Genomic DNA, 13,905 nt, shown 5'->3' with positions numbered 1-13,905 from the left:
GATATCTACAAAATTTAACCAGATTAAATTTAATAGACTAATTGAAAAGCTAGAACTTTATACTTCCACTAAAGGAAAGCTAGAACTGCTGACACAAACTGCTACATTACTTCTTTTTATGTGCATTTGGAGGATCAAACTCCAGTCTTCAGACCTTCAGACTTCATTAATCAATCTTGTCATCCCTTAAGTATATATATATATATATATATATATATATATATATATATATAACTGTACTGAGGACTTGGTAAATATCCATTCGCTCATTCTATAATGATATACAGTTTACTATTTACTATAATATGAGCTGTGCCCAAAACACTCAATATCATTAAGGACATAGCAGTAGGCATGAAAGTGAATAGAGTTGACCTTTGAATATGTCAAATTAAAGCAGTTTCTCCAAGGAGCTTTGATCGGAATTTGAATCACTGCCCAACCACGAATAATATGTGAGACTTTGAAAATGACCAACGTTTTTCAGCTTCAGTTATACACTGTCTGAATTCATAGAGATAATTTTTACAGACCTATCAGGAGAGCTGAATGATAATGTACAGTATGTTACCTACAACCTAAAATATTGCTCAATAAATATTAGTTTAGTCTTCAGTTTTTATCAATCCTAAACAAAATTTGAGAAAAGGATATCAGAGATATTTAGAAAATATGTTAAAGACAGGTATAAGAATTAATTATGACTTTTGAGAAATGAGCTTCTGCTGAGCGCCTAAGGGCTCACAGAGTTTTAGACAAGTCTGTTTTTCACGTTCTCAGCCACCAACTATCTTATATGCTAAAAAATGCATGCCAGGTTATGCAAAACCTTTGGTGGTTTAAGTTTACTACTTCCCAGATCCAAACTCAACCCCGGCTTTTGTTGGGATCTTTTACTCTTTGAGTTAATAACATTTTCCTTTTCAAGATTATTAATTTCATTTATTGTGACATACTCAGATGCCAATTTCTTATCTTTAGTGTTCACAGGAACACTCTGCACTAGGATGATAATTGCATTTATTTTGTATACATTGAAATTAAGACTCTTGAGAGCGAGATAATTTGTCTGAAATCACAGGGAAGAGAGGATCTAGGAAGAGGCTGTTGTAGTTGTACTTCTCTGAAGTTAAAGGTAATAGATATGTTATTCAACATTCTCAGCCAATTCACCAAGAAACAAGAGGCAGAGTCCCTCGTGGCCTTACTTCAAAGGCTATTGAATCAGTGTTGCTCAGTTGCTTCTCTCCTAAACTGGTTTATCCCGTGGAAACAATTATGCAATAACTACTTACCAATAGCTGTAGGAAAATGCTGACGCTGGCCCCTTAAGTCTCCTATTTCATAAGAAGGTGATTGTACACAGGCTAAGATAGCTTTTCCTGACTGTAAAATATATAGGGATGCATGTAGCATGTAAAGGCTAACTTATCTATGTATAAGAACATGCATAAACATTGTATTCAGAATTGGAAAGGATTATAAATTTTTGGCCTTATAGAAAGACAATTATATCTGAAAACTAAAAGCCACCAAAAATGTCTAAAGAGATCTGATCTTTATCAGCTCCAGCACTTTCTAATGCCTGGGTGAATTATAGATATAAGAAAAAAATTTTTAAAAAGCATTTATTAAACTATGCTCTGTCAACAAAGAACACATTTATTTCTGCATGGGCAGAATTTTCTTGTTACAAACAATGCCCAGTGGCTTGGGAAGACAAGGCTATAGTAAATCATGTAATGACAGTCAGCCATGTCAGAAGTGATTCAATTCTGACACTACTGGACTCTGTCCCCAATTGTCATGTGACTCACAAGAACCACCTGTTTTGTTTTTTTTTTTAACCCATGCTTCTGACTGGCTGTTATATATTGAACTCATGACTCTCTTGTTCAATGAAGCTTCACACAGGTCTATATCATATATCTATATTATATATACTATACAAATATATATAATATACAATATATAATATATAATACAATATACAAATATTGTATATTATATACAATATATAGCATATAACATACAAATATATTTATATAATATATAATATACAAATATATGTTTATATAATATAGATATATGATATACCCAAAGGTCACATTTCATAGTATAAAAATATGAAAAGCTGCATAGGGTTAGGCTTGGAAAAATGAACAGGAGTCTCTGTGATCTCTCGGGGAAGACAACCACCCAGTAACCTCTATGAGTTTAGCTATCTCAAATTCTCCCTTAACCTAGACCTTTGAAGTTTCTATGTAAGCTTCATATATACTCATGATTACCCAAAACATTAGTAATCAACTTACACTTTGCCTCTTTGCTGGTTAATTTTTAAGCATCTAACAAGATAGTGTTATCTGGGAAGAGAGATGTATTTCAATTGAGAAAATACTTTCAGGCCATTTATTTTTAATGATATTTGGTGTAGGATGCCCCAGCTTATTGAGAATGGGGCTATCCCTGGGCAGATGGTCCTGGGTTGTTTAAAATTCAAGTAAGACACACACACACACACACACACACACACACACACACACACACTAAGCAAGGCAATAAACAATATTCCTCTATGGTTTCTACTTCAGGTCCTGCCTCCAGGTTATTGCCTTGAGCTCCAACCTTGACTTCTCACAGTGATGGAGTGTGACCTGTGAGTTGTCAGACAAGTTGTAAGTCCTGTGCTCTCCAGGTTGATTCTGGTTAGTGTTTTATCACAGCACAGAGAAAAACACTAAGACAGCCCCCTTTATCGTCCCTGAAGCTCAAAGGAGAGATCTGGCAGAATCTGGAGAGAAATACAGACAGTATCTGTTATACTGTCTCGGTCTTCCAAAAATTTAAAAATAACCCAAGCACTCGCACTTTAATTATACTAGATTCGTTTGGTACTAGACTAACATTTCTTCTGTCAGAGAAAAATAATTAAAATCTAGATTAATAACGTGAAAATCTCTTTAAATGTTGCAAAGCAGTTAATAGAAAGAATCATGATGTGTAAGGGAAATAAAATAAAGCAGGGGACCTATGTTTAAACAGCTTTCTGTCTGGAGCCAATTTCTAAATCTTCGTGCATGTGAGAGAAATATCCAGAAAAAGCAGGTCAGTTTCACTACATTGAAAAGATGGCAGTAGAAATCAGAAATGTGGCAGACATAACACTACAGAGCAGAGAGCCACACAGAACAAAAGGTCTGGTGAATCGCAGAGATGTCTTCTCTCATTTGTGTCTGAATACTTACACGTGCAAATGTAAGGTGAGATCTGTAACTCTAGTCACAGGACAACTTACAAGAAACAGCAAGCTGTTAGAATATTCCACTGTTTAACTGAAGGGCTCTGTGTTCTACCCAGCCAAAGCTAAAAATGACAGCAATGACTACTCCAGAACCTAGAAGAAGTATGATTTCAAGGTTTGATTAATCTAATACTTGTATTTAACATACCCTGTCATACTCAAACAAAGCATAAAGCACATTCTTTAAATATAAATAAGTAAATAACACTCCTCAGTAAGTTAACTGGTTGACTAGATTAATTCAGAAAAAATAAGATGGTACTATAAAAATATCTTTTATTTTCTTTGATAATTCTGTATGTGTAAAATAATGTATCTTGATGTGATTCACTCTTACTCTGCCAAGCTACCCTACTGTGTTTCTTTCTCCTCTGTAATCTTCTTTCCTTTTACTTTATAGTAAAAGTTTTTTTGAGCTGTCACCTAAGACAACAAAAGTTTAGAGAACATACCAATATATCATGCTGTAGTTTGAATATGATGCTGTTCTCTAAAAATTTGTTTATTTCTTGATGTCCAGGTTTATGTTATTGGTATGTACACCTTTAGGTTACACACTAAACAACCTCTGTAATAAACCTATTTTATTTTTATTTATTTTTTCCAGTAGATAAAACATCATTTATTTTAACGAATATATGTTGACTCCAGGTATCAGACAATGACGTTTTCTTAGAATATCTACTAATATGATTTATCACACCAAGACATCTAAAAGTAAAAATAATGAAACCCTCTGAAATGGTGATATAAAATTTGTATCTACTCATGGTAAACATTTTTCATTAGTATTTATATATATATTTTATTGTTTACTTTATTTATTTACATTTCAAAAGTTATCCTCTTCTAGGTTTCCCCTCCACAAACTCCCTACCCCATCCCCTCTCACCGCTGCTTCTATGAGGGAGCTTTTCCATCCACGTACCTACATACTCCTGCCTCACCACTCTAGCATTCCCTTACACTGGGGCATCAAACCCAGTCACAAAAATACACACATGGTATGTACTCACTGATAAGTGTATATTAGGAAAAAAGCTCGTAGTACCCATGATACAACTTACAGGCCATAAATCAATTTTAAAACATAGTTTAAACAAACATGTTCAACAGTTGGCTTCTAAATTAGTCTTGACTTCTTGTTTTCAGAGGCCATTAAAAATAGTACCAGGTTGAGGCTATACTGAAAAATCTTAAACGTCTTAATAATTTTTTAGAAAGAAAAATTTTAATTGAAGCAACTAAATGAAATAGCTAAAGTTGAAGGTGATATGGTTAAAGCCAGAAGAAGAAAACTAAGTTCAGGAAGCCTACAAAGTGTACCCATTTCCCCCACGTCCACTTATAACAGTACCCACAGGAATGCAAATGAAGAGCTTAAACTTAATGAATAATATGATTCGCAGTGTCTACAAGCTTCAATCCTTTTTTGACAAATTGCATTGACTTCGTGAATCACAAGGTGTTTTTTTTTTTTTTTTCTTCTTTCATTGCTATTTTTATTGCTTTGTTCTTAGGGTTGAGAGTAGCAATTCCTTTTCCATGATCAATTGCATGACCAGAGGGATCACGTCAAATCATTGCTTGACGTCAGAAGGGACATTTCAATATGCAGATAGATTCTCTACTTCCATTGGAACAAAATGTTCCATTGGTGGTTTTATAAAAGTGACCCCTATAGGCTCACATGTTTGAATAATTGATCCCGTTTGAGGAGCTGTTTGTGAAAGGTTAGAAGGCGTGGCTTTCCTGAAAAAGGTGTATCAATGGGGATGTGATTTGAGGTTTCAAAAGCCCTTGCCAATTCCTGGTTAGCTCTCTCTGCTTCATGCTTGTGGATGAGATATGGGCTCTTGGTTACTACTTCAGCACCATGCCTGCTTGCCCGCCTGCTGGTGCAGTGATTCCCATCAAGATGATCATGGACTTAACCTCTAAAACTGCAGGCTCCTATTAAGAATTTTTCTTTAAAAAATTGCTTTGGTTATGGTGTCTCTTCATAGCAATAGAAAAGTAACTAAGACAGTCACTGGATTCTAACTCTTAATTTTGCACATTAAATATTTCAGAGGGAAATTCCAATACAGAATTCATTCAAATTCATTTCTCTCTCTGGTGACAAGCCTACAACATAAAGGTGAACGTTCACTGCTTTAAATTAGTGGCAAGTGACATAAAATTTAAGATCCCTTTGAAATGCAGAAAATATTCAATCTCTAGACCATCTGCAGCAAATTTACAGCAAACACTCATGCATCCTCCATAACAGTTTTATGCCACAAACTAGGAATTTCTCCAAAGTTACAATTATATGATGCAAAACAGGTAATTTTCACACCGAACTCATGTTTTCATTCCAGGTCTTAGTTAATGTAGCCGTGATGGCTGCTGTTTGATGAATCAGCTTTCCTGTTAACTAGAGGTACAGGGCCATCATCTAATGAAAACACTCTGTGCTTTATGGCTCCCCAGGCTGCAGTTCTGCATATTAAAATAGAATTTCAATCTCACTGTTAGAAATAAAATCAAGCCCAGCATCTGTGGTTTGAACAGAACTGAGAAAAATGCTGCTCATTTAATCTTAACAATATTTTTCATGCTAGGCAGTATAAAAAAAAGAGAACTTAGATATAATTTTTAAATGCCTATAAATTAGAAATAAATTCATAGAAATCAGCATAATAGTTCAGTGCATGGGTTAGTTCCTTACATGTACAAATTTGACTCCTAAAAGTTTTCTGTTCCAGTTAGAAGTTCCAAAATATTCACAAATAAGGGCTTCCTGCTGTTCCTCAAATACCTCTGGTAGCAGATCACTATCATTCTTTGTACTGCTAGGGCTGAGCCTCTCTCATGACTCACAGTGCTTTCTGGCTTTGTTGATAATGGCCGTACCTCTACATTCAAGGCAGAGAGATCATTCTGACAGCTCAGAGTAAAAGTCACAGCAGCGGATGCATCAAAGAATCGGACATTCTCACTCCGATGATATTCACCAATCCCATTCACACAAACACATCGGGATCACAACAAAGCAGATTAGCAAGTACCCATAGCCCAAACTTCCTATCGATTACTGGTAATTGTAATTACAAACAGTCATATGGAATATGGTCAGAATTTTCCAGATGTACTCTTCCTTCTTGCTCTTTACTCATGACTCACTCACAAACACAAGTATACACCACAGTTCACTAGAATTAATCAAATAAGACTTTAGGAAATTTTCTGTCAAAAAAGTTCTATTTCAATACAATATGATACAACAAACAAATAAATGCTATGTTCCCAATACCTGAATTGCATAGATTTCATTTTGTTCAGCTCTAAGGAACCATAAGTACATGGATATTATTAATAATATATACTTAACAAGTATAACTAAAATTCAGAACACTTAGGTAGTTTATGCTATAATAAAGTGGATAAATGTAGAAATAATTTTAAAACTATTTGAATTATGCAAGAAAAACTCACTGCTTATAATGTGAATTTTTTTTAAAAAACTAAGCACCATGTCAAACATCCTGTCACATTTTTCTCAGTCAAGTATAATAAAGGACCACATGCAAAATGTACTAACTGATCAGTCAAATCCATATCTTTGATATTAGTTCTTGCATATACCTGAGACTTATCTTTCTAATTAAAACTAAATAAAAAATATTTTTAAGTTTTAAAGATAAATTACCAGTTATAAAGGGAAGAGAGCAAATCCTTCAAAGTTAAAGACAAAATCATAGAGTAAAAAAATCTGGCAACTGGGTCCTTTCCTTTTTTCCTCAATGAGCAAGAAGGTATCAAGATGGATCAAGTACTTAATATGTGTCCACTAGAAAAAAATTACACGTAGGAATCATTGGCTATCTCTTTCCATTCTCTTATCAGTAATTAAACAATGGTGCATTAATTTTCAGTGAAGAATCTGTTTGGAATACCCAAGTAATCAACCAGAAATACTGTTCTAGTAATTAATTTAATTTCTCTAACCTATAAAAAACAAAATGAAAAAAGTTGTTGTAGCACATTATTATGAGATATATATCAGATCACTCTAAGTTACTTTGATATCTTTACCAATATTACATATAAACTAGACTCACCTTGTTAAGCACAATGAATTCAATAATTTATGGAGCATTTAGGAAAATATTTATGTAGTAATTTAAATTCACAGTATCTCACCTTATCTATAGAGTAATGAAAATTAAAGACATAATCCAGAGTCTCTGTCTGTTCCTTGTCTATTAGAGAAACAATGAACACATTTTGAATACTGGCCAATATTGTCAGTATTACAAAGGGTAAATTGATTTTAAAGTGAAGAATAAAGTATGGTCTTCTATGTGTTTGTGCTTAGGATTTGCTGGGAGGAAGCAGAAAGTTGTGTATCTGTATTTCCATGTATGTATTATGAAATATAACATATGAATGGGATGCAGTTCCACAGTTTCTAGTTCTCAGATGTGAAATTCACAACAATATAAAAACGGCAAGTTTTTATAACTCATTGATTAGGAGCTAAGCGTATGAAAAGAATTTAACGATCTTTGTATGTCTGTGTAGTGAGTGTGTGAGTATGCCACTACTCATTTACGTTTAGCTTCAAAACCACGAAGATGTTTATTTAGAGATGATACAGAAAGCCACAAAGGGCTGTCACATGATGCAAGTAACTCTGTTAGCATTTTTCAGGATTCAGAATTTCAGAACTCTGTTGCAACTCAGACTCTGTAGAAAGAGCATCAAGCCTCACTGTGGGAATGAGACAGAGGAGAGGAAAATTCCAACATTTGAGGAGACCACAGTGGAGAGCAAAAAGCAAACCCTCACAGTGATAGCAGATACTGGTGCAAGGAAGCCTTGGAGCAACATCAGTGTACCTGCAGGGTCAGTGTGACTTGTAACTTGTTTTATTAATAAATGAAGAATTTTCAGAAAATGTGCTTGGTAGAGATTGTTTGGAAGACAGAAAAGACAAAATTCTGTTCTTTTTCTGCAATCAATCATGCAAAAAAAATTAAATTTATAAACATACCACTACATTATTAGAGTGTTATTACTATTAACCACTTTAGCAACATGTATATACCCCAAGAAATTTCTGAGATATATATTAACATACATGTACGTGTATCTGTGTGTGTGTTTCATTGCTATTATTGGCAGAAAGACTCATGAAGAAGAATCAAGACACAATTTTGGGAAAATTATAGAAACAGTGACAGCAAATAGAATAGTTAAAGGACAAAAGCTATTGTCAAAGTGGACCCTAAAGCTGTTTTTATAGAAGGCTAAGGGAGAAATTATACAAGAAAAAATGTATAACCTTTTAAAACTTCATATCTTTACTCAGGGCCTGAGGGTAGATACTGGCTGACTTTTTTTTAAAGGGGATAAAAAAGCATCATGAAACTTGCATTTGATTAAATAAAACACAGAAAAATAATGAGGAACATATCAGTAGAATTGCACAGATCTCTTACTTACGAATGACAAACCTCTGGGATATCAAATAGGCAAATTTGAGCTGGGTGAAAAGATTGTCACTTTGAAGGTCCCTTTTCCCTATAAAATGATAAAAATAATTAAATGACAAAAACATGCTCCTTTTATTTCTGTGAATGAAATGGTCCACTACCTTTGGACATTGGTAACAAGGCTCTGGGAAACACAAAGAACTATTTGGATCAACACAGAATCAAGCTATAGGAGATGTGTGTGCAGAAGGCCAAGGAAAGGAGACTAGTGGAAGGCTGAAGGCATATGTTAGAACAGGGGCCCAGTCTAAATATAGAACCCATTTTGTTCACAGCAGCCATGTTTTGACAGGTAAAGTCCAAAATCACTAGTAAGCTAAATTCATTCTTCCACTTGAACACATTGTACTTACTATGAATGCTATTCTTGAAAAGTATATAACAAAACTTATGCTACAATAATTCCAGTAATATAAGTTAACCAAAATGAATATTTTTAAGGAGCAAAAGTTTGCTTAGTCTACAGATTTTCTAGATGAATCTTCTAATGTCAAAAACTGAGGAGCACTCACTGAGAAATGAGAATTCCACCTTTTATTATAAATTCGTTTCTGACTCACATATAAATAATGTGAGCTATTTATCACATTATAATGTTATAAGTCTTGGACGGTCAGATGTTATTGTTGTGTAAAAATGCGGGGTCCTTTTTGTTACCTTGACATAAACTGGAGACACTTAAGAAGAGGGAACCTTAGCAGAGGAATTATCTCTACCAGTTAGGCTTCTATACCTGTGGGACATTTTCTTACTTGCTAAATGATGCAGAAGACTTAACCCACTGTGGGATATACCACCTCTGGGCAGGTGTTAGAATGAGAACTAAACATAAGCTTGAAATCAAGCTGGTCAGTTGTCTCTGCTACAGATTCCTGCCTCCCTCGTGTCCTTGCTGTGGCTTCTCTGATGATGGAATATAAATGGTAAGCTGAAATAGATTCTTTCCACACTAACTTTGGGGTCATGATGTTTATTACAGCTAGAGAAACCAAGTAGGACAATGAACTAGAAATAGATTACAGCTAAGTATACAAGTTCCCCAGACTGGAGGTTCCTGTCTTTTTTATTCTTTTGGTTTTTCAAGACAGGGTTTCTCTGTGTAGCCCTGGCTGCTGTCCTGGAACTCACTCTGCAGACCAGGCTGGCCTCGAACTCAGAAATCCTTTTGCCTCTGCCTCCCAAGTGCTGGGATTAAAGGAGTGCACCACCACTGCCAGGTGAGGTTCCTGTCATTAACAATGGATTTTCCCGAGTTGATGGTGCCACAGTGTCTTTGATTTTAGTGGATGAAATTCATCAACCAAATTTGAATCAAAATATTAATCTTCCATAAGTAAATTTAACATTCTCTTTTCCTTTGCCTAATTTTTCTCAGTTTGCATAATAGTACAGTCCCCAGAGCATCATAGTGATGGTTAAACAGGTGTCAAGAATAGTAGCTTGCCTCTAAACTACTATGGCATGATTATTGCCTGTGGTTTACAGATCCCTAATTTCATTTTATTTTTTGCTCATTCACAAATGATCATAGCTACCATATCACTGCTGTTATATAACAGTTTTCTCCAAGATTAAGGTTTTCCATTTTGGAGGGAAACTTCTTAAAACAGGATATTTGTAAGGTGGTGAAACAACAGGATGTTCCAAGGAGAAGTGAGATTTTTGTTTGTTTGTTTGTTTTTCGAGACAGGGTTTCTCTGTATAGCCTTGGCTGTCCTGGAACTCACTCGGTAGACCAGGCTGGCCTCGAACTCAGAAATCCGCCTGCCTCTGCCTCCCAAGTGCTGGGATTAAAGGCCTGTGCCACCACTGCCCAGCGCGAGGTGAGATGTTTAAAGAAGTAAACAACTCAAATGGTTTCAGGAAGTCCCTGAATCAGAATAGATTAATAATCCTCTCCATTCCAAAGAGTATGCAAATAGCAAGGCCTACTGAATGTCATTCTCAGACAAGCTGCACAGCAAAGAAAACTCTCAGACAAGTCCAGTGACCAGAAGAAACAGAGACATGCCAAACTGCCTAGAAGATATAAAGACCAGATATGCTCCCTGCAGGAGGAACCTGGAAAAGATATTCTACAACCTGTTCTACTGTCTGTACTCTATGCAGTGTACTCTAGTTTTGGTGAGCTGTCATCTAAGCTACGTTGGGCTTTGGTAATGTGTTGGGAGCCACTTTAGTAGAAAGCAGCTAGATCAACTTTGCAGCCATCTGGAACCATATACCCTGATGAAAGACTTGGTTTTCAAAAGCCTATAACAGCTGAAGCACACTCTGATAAATATATTGTTTATCCCACATAGCTTGTTTTGCTGTTTAGTGACCTAGCTGTATGGTGCACGTGGCATGAGTTTATGGGCTCCTGGCAGGGTTTATAAGCTGCGCCCAGGAAGGGATCCGGGCTCGTCATCTTGACTACCAACTGCTAAACATTCTGAGTAAACTGCTGTGAGAAGGAACCGGTTGTTCCGTGTCTTAATTCCTGCTGGACAGGGTTGGCGCCGCACAGTAATGCAGCTATCTTTAAGTTATTTCTGTGTCTATACGTATTGCCTTACCGTGTAAATAACACCAATTAAAAATCTCTGGATCACCAGGTTGAACTTTGGTGGTATCTGTTCTTTGGTCTGTAGTCAGTTCTCTATCTGAAGTGAATAGTCATTTCTTCATATGTTTCTGGTAAAAGTCTGTTACACAACTGTTTACTTACTGATTGTTCCATATTACTACTTCTGCTTAATGGAATAAATGAATATAAACATTTATTCCTATGCACCTAGTCATTGCATGAAGCACTGTTTTTATATTTACTTTCTAATGTCATCATTAGGTACTTAAAAGAATATTTTCCAAATTTCTAAGTAAAACAAATAAAACTGAGGCAAGCTCTGTTAATGTCTCTGAGATTGAAAGACTAATAATTAATGCAACAAGACTCTAAAGCATAAATACCTTACTCTGAAATGTTTGGCTATCCTAGAGACATTATGTCAGAACTCCTGAAGCACATGCTACAGATGACACCACCCATCTTAAAGTGCATTGTGTTTATTTCCTATAATAATTTACCACTAACTTAGTGAATTAAAACAACATAAATGCATTCTCTTACCAGTTTGAAAGTCAATAGTCCAAAGTCAGAGCCGCTAAACTCAGGTATCAGCAGGGTTACTTCATTCCTCTTGCTTTGAAGGCAACTACATTGGGTGACTGCTTATATTCTCTCATTTGTTCTCCAGCAGCAAAGTGCACCACTCTTGTTCACCTTCTCTGCTGCTTCTGATCCGAATCTAACATTCTGATGAGGAGCATTATGGTTACATCAGGTTCACCAGATAACCCAGGAAAATAGAAAATATCCTCATCCATAATTTCTTTTATTCACATGTATATGTGTATACATCTTTATATGTGTGTGTATGCAGATATACGCATATACATGTGTGTATGTGTTTACGTGTGGTACTTTGCTCACCCCAACTCCACCTTACTTTGAGGTGTAGTCTCCTAGTGTGCCTGTAATTATCAATTTAGCTAGACAAACTGGCCAACAAACTCCAAGGATTCTCTTATATATGCTCTCATAGTGCTGGATTACAGATTTATATGGCCATACCTGGTTTTTATATGTCTGCCAATTTAGTTCCTGCTTGTGCTACAAGGACTACTGACTAGATCATTTCCCCCCAAAATTTCAATGCCCAAATTCCTAAATTAATCAAAAATGCTATGTGGATTTAATTACAAAATGTCTCCTGTACACTCACAATTGGAATATATGGTCCCCAGATATTGGTGCTACTTAAAAGGTTCTAGAACTGCTTTTACATGGCTCCTAATTGGCAGACCTATGACTCTAGGGGCAAGAGAGTTGTAAGATGACTGTGTTCATAACTGATCATTCTCTTTCTTGAGATGCTGATGTATGAGAGAACCACATGTGACAGATATAGCCAAAGGTCCTATGTAGACATGCATCTCTCCCATGATGGGCTGCACCTCCTACCACTTTTAAACACAGGCTGTTATTATTCTTTCCTAGATTGTTTTTGTCAGGGATTCCTGTCACAGTGATGAGAAACGTAACTAATTCATCTGCATAACTCCTTTTTAAATGGATAATAACATTCAATTGTTCTAGGATTTAAACCTACCTCATATATAGAGGTCTTGATTCAGCCCACCAAGTGAATCTTCCTAATATCTAGATGAATTTAAGGTTATATAGAAACACAATTATTTTGAGAAACATATAAAGACATTTAATGTGATCTTTATAGTCACTGTAATGGCCTTAGAGTTATTGTGGGGATATTGTGATTTATTCTTCTCTTTCAAATTAGAAAATTTTTTTCCAAGTATGAATAACATAAATAGATGAACACATCACCACTGATAAAGCATGGTTGTTTAAGGTGTAACATTTCTCTGTATATAAAATAACAGCTTTTCTTCCAGCTGATATTTATTGATGGGACAAATGTATTAGAAAAATAGCATTTCCATGCACCAAGGTTTCCTGTTATGTAGGATTCTCTGTCCTCTCTTTCTTCTAGTTCTATTCAAACACAAGACATTATATTCAATTTCAGCTGCAGTAGCCACAGTCCCCAATACACTTGTTTATCTGATGCAAGGTTAATGTGGTATCAAGGAACGTTTTTCAGAATTAGAATTCCTTGTTATTGAACAAGAGTTATAACAACACCATCAAAGGCCTTGTGTTTGACTGATAACAAAGAGAAGAAAAACATTCTCAGAAACTAATATAATCTAGGAAAGAAGATTCTGATAATGACTTCTCCACATGACATTTCATATTGCCAGAATTATGAACAGGTCTAGCACGCCAAAAAACTGTATCTTTAATTGGTCTTTATAACCATCTTCCCAACCTCTGAACCATATTAGCTAATAAAGGAGAACAGGGTTTGCATTATTTAGGGCCCCAGTAATTAGCAAGTCCATCTCCAGACAAAACCAATATGTTTTATTATTGGAAATGTCTAACCAACTCCATTAACTACATTTTTTGCTATCTAAAAAATCTCCCATCAA

This window comes from Arvicanthis niloticus, chromosome 5, assembly GCF_011762505.2.
Source record: "Arvicanthis niloticus isolate mArvNil1 chromosome 5, mArvNil1.pat.X, whole genome shotgun sequence".
In the NCBI taxonomy this organism is placed as follows: Eukaryota; Metazoa; Chordata; class Mammalia; order Rodentia; family Muridae; genus Arvicanthis; species Arvicanthis niloticus.
The sequence above is the reverse complement of the archived record's forward strand: the minus strand, read 5'-3'. Positions refer to the sequence as shown.